Consider the following 12937-nt stretch of genomic DNA (forward strand, 5'->3'; position numbering starts at 1 on the left):
TTTCTGCTTTTTGTTTTATTTCAGGCGTTGCTTATTTGAGGCTCAAATGAATTAAAAAATTTCAACATCCTAAACCCCTATGCATTCAATTCAGTTAAGGTGGTTTCAATGAAACGAAACCAATCAAATTACATTTTTATTTGATCTGGCTGAAGATTACACATTTTTAGTGTTAACATTAAAATTAAACCAAATCATTCATATGAATTTGATTTGTTGTTTTGTGTTATGAATGAATCTCTCATTGATGAGAAAATAGATCTTGCATACGAAACCAATCAAATTACACTTTTATTCGATTTGGCTCAAGATTACACGTTTCAAGTGTTAAAATTAAAATTAAACCAATCATTCATACGGATTGGATTTGTCGGTGTGTGTTATGAATGAATCTCACATTGATGAGAGAAATGGATCTTGCATAAGCTTATGAGTAGGGGGGTTACTTCTCATATCATCAATTGATTTTATAGTTGAAATTCAACTTCATTAGTTCGAATAGTTCTTATAACACCCTGTACGTCGTGCCTTAACCAAAAAGAAACTTTTCAATGTACCAGAAACATGTCTCAGTGCATCAAGTGTCATAAGTCATAATATAAGTGCTTGAAATTTTTTTTTCAAGGCGGAAATAACAGCTTTGTTATGAAAGATCAGGCAGACTACGTCCATTCCTTTATGAGTGGTTTTAGGAGATTAAGGTCCCTCCTTATATTATCCCTCCATTGTAATATTTTAGATCGTTGAATGTATCCAACTATTTATATAATGACACTTGGTTTACTGGACCGACACACTGATCCATCTAAAGAATCAAAAGCCAAACTAAACCTCTCAATATAACCAATCATTATGATGGTGTACTTAGTTATAAACTCTATCTTAGAAATATAGTTTAAATAATGGTATAAATAGAAGATAATGCTAAAGAGACAAAATTTTAAATCAAATTTGACTCAGCCAAAAAACAAGGTTGGCACTCAGCCAATCCACTCCAGCCCGTTCCATTGCCTGGTGATAGGAGCATATTTATGCGACTTAGTTGGCTTGTTCTTGTGCATTTACGTTGTATTTCCTTAGTTATTTTAGTGTTTAAAGTTATTTTTGTGTGTTTTCAGACTCTAAGTACAAAGTAGGCAAGAAGATGCATTTTGGAGCATTTTGGAGCAAAATGGAGCTTGGAATGCATATCACATATTTGGGCCAAAGTGGATGGACGAATTTGAGAACTAAAGAGGCCAAGAATGTGAAGAATTATGGTCTAAAAGATGAAGAACTTAGCCCAAAAATTTGTCACCCCAACTTGCCTTCATTGCCATGCAAAACAACATAGAATTCCCTTTGGATTCCCATGCCATGCTTGATCACTCTTGTCCCCTACATAATTTCTGATTTCATGCTTCAATTCATTTAATTATTACACTTAATTGCTTGATACCTCTTGTTCCCTTCACCCACAAAATTTTATACAACTTTCACAACCATAACATGCACTAATTGATGCTCCATCATTCACATTTGGAATCCCATGCCTTGTGTACCACATGTTGCTGCACCTTTGACCCATTTATTGACACATTTTCACCTCCCTTTCCATCTCTATGCAATGTACACAATCATTCATGCCCCCTAGCTACAAGACCACTCCATTTTACCCTTCACACTTTGCATCATCACTTCATTTTCACCCTTGGACCATTGCACACCACATACACTCTTTGCCGTGCATTCTCCCTAGCCTAACCTGATTCTCTAAGGTTTTTGGGGCCTATATATACATGTTTACACCCCTTGGCAAAGGGTTCACACTCTCATATTCACCATTCATCACAGAAATTCGTCCATACTCACCCTAGGTAGCAAAACACCCCAAAAACACCATTCTAGTGCCTAGAAAACATAACAGCCACTCCACCTTCTTCCACCCTCTTTGCCTAGCTCTCCACCACCCTCCAACCCTCAAACACTCCTCCACACTTACCCTAAACCTTTCCATACCATTCCCCATCCATTCTACATCATAAAACTACCCAAAAATCCGTCCACAAAGCAATCTGCCGCAAGCAAGCCAAGGAGAATTCTTGGATGCACTTGCTACCCAAGTTGGAGCATTTTAGGTGTTTTCTTTCCTTTGATTTTAATGTCTAATTTTATGTATCTTTGCTTTGTGAGTATGAGGAACTAAACCCCTCTTAGTTAGGGGGTGATTCGAAACCATGTTCATACTTGCAATATGATTTGATTACATCCAGTTGTGATTCATAAGTTGTGAATTCAATTTACTTATCCGATCGTATAAAAAATGATTTGTGTATGTTGGTTGAGAGTGCACGCTTAATTTTCATGCATGAATTTAACGCTAGAATATAAGGGAGTTTCACCTAATCGTTATGAACTTATATTCACAAGTAGTGAAGGTTGCTAGTCACAATCACGTTAAGTAAATTCTTGGCATAAGTTTCATGCAAATCATAGTAACGAGTGCCTCGTCAATGCTTTTGTTTTTCATAGAACTTAATGATTCTTGCTTGTATCTCTATTATGCAATTCATGTAGGGAACTTGTAGGGAATGTTTTGGGTTGTCGTGTGCAATCATCCAATCCAATAACTTGTGGAAAAACTGAGGGTTAATTAGTGCAATTCACGGTTAATTTGGGGCGTTGAGTATTCATAGCTTATCGAAAAGCAACTGGAAATCGTTTTGTATGCAAGTGTGACATGTGTGGAGAAGAACCTCCTAGCTAGCCTTCCATCCATAAGTTTCATTCAAATTCATTTTACAATCTGTTTTGATTCACTTAAATTTGTCTAAGAATTTGTTTACTTTGTTCTTGTCTTAATTTAATTATTTTCGTCCTAAATCAACCCCATCTTATTTCTTTGAGTCATATTAATTAGAACTTGTCTTAGATTATGTTTTTAAGTGTTTTAGTTCATTAGAAAACCAAAATTCGTCCAAGTTTGTGTTAGAGTCCCAAAACTGCCCAGATTGTGTGTTTAAGGTAGTTTTGAGTGTTTAGGGGCTGTTTTGAGTCTTTTGGTTTGTTTTAGTGTTTTAAAGTATAGTTTTGCATTCTTTGAGTCTAGTTAGTGTTTTAAACTTTGTTTTTACGTTTTCAAGTCAGTTTCCAAGTGATTTAGCAATCCCTCCTAATCCCCGGCCTAGAACGATCCCTACTTACATACTTTACTACAATTGATAAAAAGAGGCTTTAATTTGTGTGCTTATATATTTCGCATCAAATTTTGGCGCCGTTGCCGGGGATTAGCAACTTTGCTAATCTCTTGGATTGTTTTCTTTCGAATTATTGTATTTTGTTTAAGTTTCTGTTTAAGTTGCTGATTTGTTTTGTTTTCTTTGTTTTTAGGTACTAGTGCATGACTCGAAGTTCCCGACCTGTTCGTGAGCATATCTCCGACTTTGACGGTGATTTTGAGAGGACTTTGAAAAGGAAAAAGAAATTGCAAGAGTCTAATCCTCCTAGTCCCGAGCCTGAATTAGAAGAGCAAGAAGTTGAGGTTGAAGAGAAGCCCACGGCACAAGTGGGTGGAGAAGAGCAAGGTATAGCCATGGACAACCGTACGCTCAAGGAGCTTGCCGCCTCGGGTTTGGATAATGCCGCACCATTGTGTATCCAATATCCCATGGCTGCTCAAGGTAAAACTGAAGAGTTCGAGTTAAAGTCAAGTTTGCTCCACCACATTCCAAAGTTCCATGGGTTGTCCATGGAGGATCTGAACAAACATTTGAAAGAATTTGAAGTGGTGTGCTCAAGTATGACTCCGGTTACCGTTGACGGAAGTATTTTAAAGATGAAGGCTTTTCCATTCTCTTTAATGGACAAAGCCAAGGATTGGTTATACGAGTTGGCTCTCGGTACAGTTACATCTTGGGAGAGTATGAAGAGGGCGTTTCTGGAGAAGTTTTTCCCAACTTCTCGCATCATTCTTCTTAGTAAAAAAATAAGTGGAATTCAACAAGATGAAGGTGAGTCTTTTCCTACATATTATGAACGATTTAAATCACTGGTTGCTTCTTGTCCACATCATCAGATGAAGGAGGAATTGCTTTTGCAATACTTCTACAAAGGGCTCCTACCACTAGAACGTCAAATGCTCGATGCCTCGGCGGGTGGAGCATTGGTAGAAAAAACGCCCATGGCTGCAAAAATCTTGATTGCTAATCGAGCATTGAACGCTCAACAATACGAGGGTGTAGGCCAAAGAGGACCCCCACGGCAACAAGTGCATGAGGTAAGTTCCACTTCCAATATTCAATCTCAGTTAGCTAATCTTACTTCTCTTGTTTCACAGATGGCCGAGGGAATGAAGATTCAAGGACCCATGGTGTGTGGCGTATGTTCTATCCAAGGACATGCATCCGAAAAGTGTCCTCAACTCATTGAGAATGGTGGATGGGAGAGCGCTAATGCCATTGGGTTTCAAAGCCAAAATCAGCCAAGACATGATCCATATTCCAACACGTATAATCCGGGGTGGAGAGACCATCCAAACTTCAAATGGAGAGAGCCACAACAAGCCCAACCACAAGGAGGCTTTAGGCAACAACCCCCGGGCTTCTACAACAAACCATACGCACCCCCTCAATTCCAACCACAATCTGCCCCAAATACTTCAAGTAATGCTTTGGATAATGATACACTTGTTAAGTTACTAACCACTTTGACTAATGGGCAGGAAAATCAAAACAAAAGGGTGGACCAACTAGAGAAACAAATGGGACAGATTGCCGAGGTTGTTGGGCAGATTAGAGACCAAGGAAGGCTCCCTAGTTCTACCATTCCAAATCCAAATTGAGGGTTTGAATCAGCCAAAGCAATCACCCTAAGAAGTGGTAAGGAGGTTGGGGTAGGTTCTTCATCAAAAACAGGTCCCAAAGAGGATGAAATGTTGCAAATGGAAGAGGAGGAATCAAGCCCACCCACGGCAAGGATGGACACACCTATGCCGCAAGTGTCCATGGCCCCTAAACCTTCAAATCTGTCCAATAAGGGTAAAAATGTGTTAAATTCAATTCCGACTAATGTTTTTCCTTTGAATGTCCCCTTTCCTAGCAGATTTTTGCAATCAAAGAATGAAGAGGAGGAAAAAGATGTTCTAGAGACATTTAGAAAGGTGCATGTCAACATTCCCCTCCTTGATGCCATAAAGCAAATCCCGAAGTATGCCAAGTGTTTAAAGAAGCTTTGTACAACAAAGAAACGTGTTCGGGAGAAAGAGGTGGTACATGTAAGTGAGAATGTCTCCGCCATCTTGCAACATAAACTACCCCCCAAATGCAAAGATCCGGGGAGTTTTACAATTCCGTGTGTCATTGGTAATACCCGTTTCAAATCTGCCATGCTTGATTTAGGTGCTTCTATAAATGTTATGCCATATTCCATTTATGCATCTATGAACTTAGGAGCATTGAAAAATGATGGTGTAATCATACAATTGGCCGATAGATCTAACGCTTATCCAAAGGGAGTTTTGGAAGACGTTTTAGTGCAGGTTGATCATTTAATCTTCCCGGCAGATTTCTATGTCCTCGAAATGGATGAATCGGACCATGCCCCTTCATTGCCCATCCTCCTTGGAAGGCCATTCATGAAAACGGCTCAAACGAAGATTGATGTGGCCAAAGGATTAGTCACTATGGCATTTGGTGGTGACATGATTAGTTTTAAAATTTTTGAATCCATTGAGACTCCTAATGTTGTTCATTCTTGTTGTGCCATTGATAAAATTGAAAAGATAGGACTGGACCGTTCAGCACCAAGCACAAAGGATGCATCAACAACCATGCAAGACGAGGGAATTGGAGTGGAATACAAGGACCATACGGCCACTGCCCTCACAGTGCTCAAATTGGCCGAAAGCACCATGGGGAAGAATGTTCACATTGCTGCCACTTCATCACATCACATAGGTAAGCCACCTAATCCAAATCCAATTCCCATTAAAGTTGATAGGTGGTTCCCTTCTTTGGTGCAGATACCCAAGCAGATCCCCGACGGTGGGCACAGGAACGTGAACCTTAGGCAACACAACGCACCCATCAACAAACATCACTATCCATTTTCGTTCAAGGATGCAATGTACGAGAGCTTTGTAGAACAAGATGTGGAGGAGACAACCCACTATGCCGTGGGTTCCCATGAAGGTTGATCAAGGTGTTCATCGTCCGGCTGGAAGACGTTAAAGCAAGCGCTTTAAGGGAGGCAACCCATTTATTCTGCTTGATTGTCAATTTTATTACTTGTTTAATTATTTTTGGTTATGATTTTCTATTTTGAAACATTAACAAATATGCAAAGGATTTTAACATTAAACTTCGTGGAAATGAACAGCAAACTGGGAAATAAAGAAACATAGCATAATACAAGAGGGAGCCTTCACAAAGGCTGCTTGGGAAAGGTCGCAGTAGTCGGCGGAGTCTCAGCAGTCGGTGGGGCCACGGAAGGAGAAGGTATCGGAGATTGATCAGTTGGAGCTTCACTACGCGGTGCCGCCCCAGAAGACGAAGGCAGATGCTGTTGGAACAAACCCACAAACCTCCGGTGATCAAGTAAAATCTGACCATCAGTTTCCTGCAGCTGGTCAATTTTCCTCTTCATGTTTGTGGCATAATTGTGTGCAAGCTTGTGCAATTGTTTATTTTCATGCTTGAGTCCTCTAATCTCCTCTTTGAGACTCTGTATTTCAGCCACCAACGATTCAACGTGACGGGTTCGAGCAAATAGGCGTTGGGCCATGTTGGACACAGAACCCGCACACTGCACGCTAAGAGCCAGAGACTCCTTAACCGCCAATTCATCAGACCGTCTAGCGAGTAGTCTGTTATCTCTGGGGGTGACAAGGTTCCGGGCCACCACCGCAGCGGTCATGTCATTTTTCATCACCGAATCCCCAACGGTGAGAGGACCAGTAGGGGATATGAGGGACGGGCGCCATATGTTGTCTGGAGAAGGAGGGGCTGCTCCTTCACCAAGGTTCAAGTCAAAACGACGGTCGGAAGGGCCAGACATTTTTCAGAGGTGTTAAAGAAAGAGGAGATCGGACAAGTCAAGATCGTAGAAGTGCAAAACGGGAGTTTTTACAGGCAGAAATTCAAGAGTGCTTTGAACGTCCTGCATACCTCTATAAAAATCAGCACGCGATGGGATTTCAGAGATCGAAGAGGTGAGCTCAGAAATCGAAGAAGCCATTCGGAGATCGAAGAGACGCCAGCTTTCTCAAAAGTTGGGCTTGCTCACAAACCACCAATTCTAGATACCGAAGAGTGTCAACTGTCTCAGCCTCGTCAGCACCCATCACACGCAACTCAGCTTTGCGAAAATTACGGGCAGTCTGTCGAAGCACCGATTCCAACCATCTGTCTCTCTCAGCCTCGTCAGCACTTATCACATGCAATCTCTGCCCTCAACGAAGCTCAGAACTCGAAACGTAAATTCCGGATATTAAAGAGGCCTCTGCTTTATCGAGACGTGTCAGCATCTGTCAATTTGCACATCTGCGTTGCGTAAATCACGCGTAATCTGTCGAAAATTTTTGGAGAAGCGGAATGCACGTGAAAACTACTGTTAAATTATCCCAGGCTTGCCGACATGAGTAATGGAACAATGCCTTCCCAGCCATTAAGAAAATTCTATAAATGTTGAACTTCGGAGTGAAGCAGTCTCACCCAACTTTCAGCCGCACTTAACCCTTCATCCTCTCTGAAATGGCTTTCCAACAAACCATCTCGAGTCACTCTGTATTTCTCATCCCCTGGGATACCCCTACAAACAACCCATCCAGAGCCCAAGTATTTCATATCATAAAGGTTGAGAGCACGAGTATCTCATATCATGTTTTCTCCCTGTCCTTTCTCCAGCCAGCACCTGCTCTCGAGTACTCATCATCTTATGTTTCCTCTTCGTCTCTCACGTATAAGGGAAGTGAAGATGATACCTCGAAGCATGTGGAGACAACGTGCTGATTCATCCTCAACTAGGGACAAGGAGAAAGAAAGCAAGAGGTGGGCACTTGGAAAGATTGAAGAAAGAAACAGACCAACACCTTTCCCTCGTGCCTGCCCGCCGTGCAGAAGAAACAAGCAGAGAAGAATGCAGACTGCACTCTGATATTCCCCGCTCAGAATTCCAAACCAGTTCAAGATCAAAGCTATGGAAAGTCAAAGTGTGGGGGAATTTGATAGGAGCATATTTATGCGACTTAGTTGGCTTGTTCTTGTGCATTTACGTTGTATTTCCTTAGTTATTTTAGTGTTTAAAGTTATTTTTGTGTGTTTTCAGACTCTAAGTACAAAGTAGGCAAGAAGATGCATTTTGGAGCATTTTGGAGCAAAATGGAGCTTGGAATGCATGTCACATATTTGGGCCAAAGTGGATGGACGAATTTGAGAACTAAAGAGGCCAAGAATGTGAAGAATTATGGTCCAAAAGATGAAGAACTTAGCCCAAAAATTTGTCACCCCAACTTGCCTTCATTGCCATGCAAAACAACATAGAATTCCCTTTGGATTCCTATGCCATGCTTGATCACTCTTGTCCCCTACATAATTTCTTATTTCATGCTTCAATCCATTTAATTATTACACTTAATTGCTTGATACCTCTTGTTCCCTTCACCCACAAAATTTTATACAACTTTCACAACCATAACATGCACCAATTGATGCTCCATCATTCCCATTTGGAATCCCATGCCTTGTGTACCACATGTTGTTGCACCTTTGACCCATTTATTGACACATTTTCACCTCCCTTTCCATCTCTATGCAATGTACACAATCATTCATGCCCCCTAGCTACAAGACCACTCCATTTTACCCTTCACACTTTGCATCATCACTTCATTTTCACCCTTGGACCATTGCACACCACATACACTCTTTGCCGTGCATTCTCCCTAGCCTAACCTGATTCTCTAAGGTTTTTGGGGCCTATATATACATGTTTACACCCCTTGGCAAAGGGTTCACACTCTCATATTCACCATTCATCACAGAAATTCGTCCATACTCACCCTAGGTAGCAAAACACCCCAAAAACACCATTCTAGTGCCTAGAAAACATAACAGCCACTCCACCTTCTTCCACCCTCTTTGCCTAGCTCTCCACCACCCTCCAACCCTCAAACACTCCTCCACACTTACCCTAAACCTTTCCATACCATTCCCCATCCATTCTACATCATAAAACTACCCAAAAATCCGTCCACAAAGCAATCTGCCGCAAGCAAGCCAAGGAGAATTCTTGGATGCACTTGCTACCCAAGTTGGAGCATTTTAGGTGTTTTCTTTCCTTTGATTTTAATGTCTAATTTTATGTATCTTTGCTTTGTGAGTATGAGGAACTAAACCCCTCTTAGTTAGGGGGTGATTCGAAACCATGTTCATACTTGCAATATGATTTGATTACATCCAGTTGTGATTCATAAGTTGTGAATTCAATTTACTTATCCGATCGTATAAAAAATGATTTGTGTATGTTGGTTGAGAGTGCACGCTTAATTTTCATGCATGAATTTAACGCTAGAATATAAGGGAGTTTCACCTAATCGTTATGAACTTATATTCACAAGTAGTGAAGGTTGCTAGTCACAATCACGTTAAGTAAATTCTTGGCATAAGTTTCATGCAAATCATAGTAACGAGTGCCTCGTCAATGCTTTTGTTTTTCATAGAACTTAATGATTCTTGCTTGTATCTCTATTATGCAATTCATGTAGGGAACTTGTAGGGAATGTTTTGGGTTGTCGTGTGCAATCATCCAATCCAATAACTTGTGGAAAAACTGAGGGTTAATTAGTGCAATTCACGGTTAATTTGGGGCGTTGAGTATTCATAGCTTATCGAAAAGCAATTGGAAATCGTTTTGTATGCAAGTGTGACATGTGTGGAGAAGAACCTCCTAGCTAGCCTTCCATCCATAAGTTTCATTCAAATTCATTTTACAATCTGTTTTGATTCACTTAAATTTGTCTAAGAATTTGTTTACTTTGTTCTTGTCTTAATTTAATTATTTTCGTCCTAAATCAACCCCATCTTATTTCTTTGAGTCATATTAATTAGAACTTGTCTTAGATTATGTTTTTAAGTGTTTTAGTTCATTAGAAAACCAAAATTCGTCCAAGTTTGTGTTAGAGTCCCAAAACTGCCCAGATTGTGTGTTTAAGGTAGTTTTGAGTGTTTAGGGGCTGTTTTGAGTCTTTTGGTTTGTTTTAGTGTTTTAAAGTATAGTTTTGCATTCTTTGAGTCTAGTTAGTGTTTTAAACTTTGTTTTTACGTTTTCAAGTCAGTTTCCAAGTGATTTAGCAATCCCTCCTAATCCCCGGCCTAGAACGATCCCTACTTACATACTTTACTACAATTGATAAAAAGAGGCTTTAATTTGTGTGCTTATATATTTCGCATCACCTGGCACCCAGCCCAAAATTGATAGACATTGGGATCGGTCCATTTGACGTCATCGTGGCGTCGGAGGGTATATGACGTCAGCTTTTTTTTATTTTTTTGGCTCCAGACAAGGAATTGTTGTGGAGGCTGAGGAGTGGAGCTGGTCGAGGCAGGAGAGGGTGTCGGGAGGGAAGGAGCCACGGAGGGAGAAAGACGGGAAGACTAAGTGACGATGTCAGAGGTGTGGAGATGCAGGAGGTGTAGAGGAGCTTGTTGTTGAGGTCGGCTTGGGATTTGAAGGACATGAGGGGCAACGGCGTCGGAAGATGGGAGGAGGAGGTTTGGAGGCGGCGGTGGGAATGGATTATCTATGCTGGGGTGGATGGCATGCAGGAATGGAAGGGAAATGTGGAAGATAGGCCTGACAAACGGGTCGTGTCAGTCGTGTTCGTGTAACACTTGCTATCTTAACAGGTCGTGTCGTGTCGTGTCACACCTGTTATCTTAACGGGTCCTTAACAGGTCGGGTCACTTTACCCAAAGGGTAAAGTGACCCGACCCGTTATGACCCGTTAAGAAAAATATATATTTTTTCTTAAATTTGCACATACCACACATTGTCATATAAATATTACTTCAAAACATTAAAACACAGTTGTCGTTTAAGTACTACATCTACACTAAAAAATAAGAGCTTCATAAAAAATACATCCATACACTACTAATCTATTACAAATATTAATGTGCAAGGATATGCAAAATGAAAGCGTTTTTGTTTTCAAGGTTGTGAAGCCTTTCTCAAAAGTTTAAATCTTGCCAATGGAACTCAAAGCTTAATGATAGTGACCCACTAGTGTGTTTATTCATACTTTCATTAAGTATAACATAAGATTTTGTGGTATCCGCTAGAGTAAATATTTTAAATTGAAGCTCGAATTCATTCATTGTATTCATATAGGGTCAAGGAGTGTAGTTGTAAAAAATCATCAAAATCGGAGTTAAAATAACCGTTAAATTGTGATTTTTCGTTTATAACCGTCGAAAAGTTTTGTCCCGTTACTTAATCTTTAAATGTTTGTTTTTTGCAATTTTTGACGTATGCGATCTCGAAGGATATACAAACAAGTATGACTGTTAGATCATTGAAACTAGTTTCGTTGAATTCGTATCCCATCAAAACAATTGATTCACTAACACTTAAGAGTTTATTCTTATTTTTATTAAGTATAACATAAAGTGTAAATATTTTAAATTGAAGATCGAATTCATTCTTCATATAGGGTCAAGGAGTGTAGCTGTAAAAAATCATCAAAATCGGAGTTAAAATAACCGTTAAATCGTGATTTTTCGTTTATAACCGTCGAAAAGTTTTGTCTCGTTACTTGATATCTGAATGCTTGTTTTTTGCAATTTTTGGCATATGCAATCTCGAAGTATATACAAACATGTTTGACGGTTGGATCGTTGAAACTAGTTTCGTAGAATGCGTATCCCATCAAAACAATAGATTCACTAACACTTAAGAGTTTATTCATACTTTCATCAAGTATAACATAAGATTTTGTAGTATCCACTAGTGTAAATATTTTAAATTGAAGATCGAATTCATTCATTGTATTCATATAGGGTCAAGGAGTGTAGCTGTAAAAAATCATCAAAATCGGAGTTAAAATAACCGTTAAATCGTGATTTTTCGTTTATAACCGTCGAAAAGTTTTGTCTCGTTACTTGATCTCTGAATGTTTGTTTTTTGCAATTTTTGGCGTATGCAATCTCGAAGTTTATACAAACATGTTTGACGGTTGGATCGTTGAAACTAGTTTCGTAGAATGCGTATCCCATCAAAATAATAGATTCACTAACACTTAAGAGTTTATTCATACTTTCATCAAGTATAACATAAGATTTTGTGGTATTTACTGGTGTAAATATTTTAAATTGAAGATCGAATTCATTCATTGTATTCATATAGGGTCAAGGAGTGTAGATGTAAAAATTCATCAAAATCGGAGTTAAAATAACCGTTAAATCGTGATTTTTTGTTTATAACCGTAAAAAAGTTTTGTCCCGTTACTTGATCTCTGAATGTTTGGTTTTTGCAATTTTTGGCGTATGCGATCTCGAAGCATATACAAACAAGTTTGACAGTTGGATTGTTGAAACTAGTTTCGCAAAATGCGTATCTCATCAAAACAATAGATTCACTAACACTTAAGAGTTTATTCATATTTTCATTAAGTATAACATAACATTTTGTGGTATCCACTAGTGTAAATATTTTAAATTGAAGATCGAATTCATTCATTGTATTCATATAGGGTTAAGGAGTGTAGCTGTAAAAAAATATCAAAATCGGAGTTAAAATAACCGTTAAATCGTGATTTGTCATTTATAACCGTCGAAAAGTTTTGTCTCGTTACTTGATCTTTGAATGTTTGTTTTTTTGAAATTTTTGGCATGTGCAATCTCAAAGTATATACAAACATGTTTGACGGTTGGATCGTTGAAACTAGTTTCGTAGAATGCGTATC

The sequence above is a fragment of the Malus sylvestris genome, chromosome 16 (assembly GCF_916048215.2).
Source record: "Malus sylvestris chromosome 16, drMalSylv7.2, whole genome shotgun sequence".
Classification (NCBI taxonomy): Eukaryota; Viridiplantae; Streptophyta; class Magnoliopsida; order Rosales; family Rosaceae; genus Malus; species Malus sylvestris.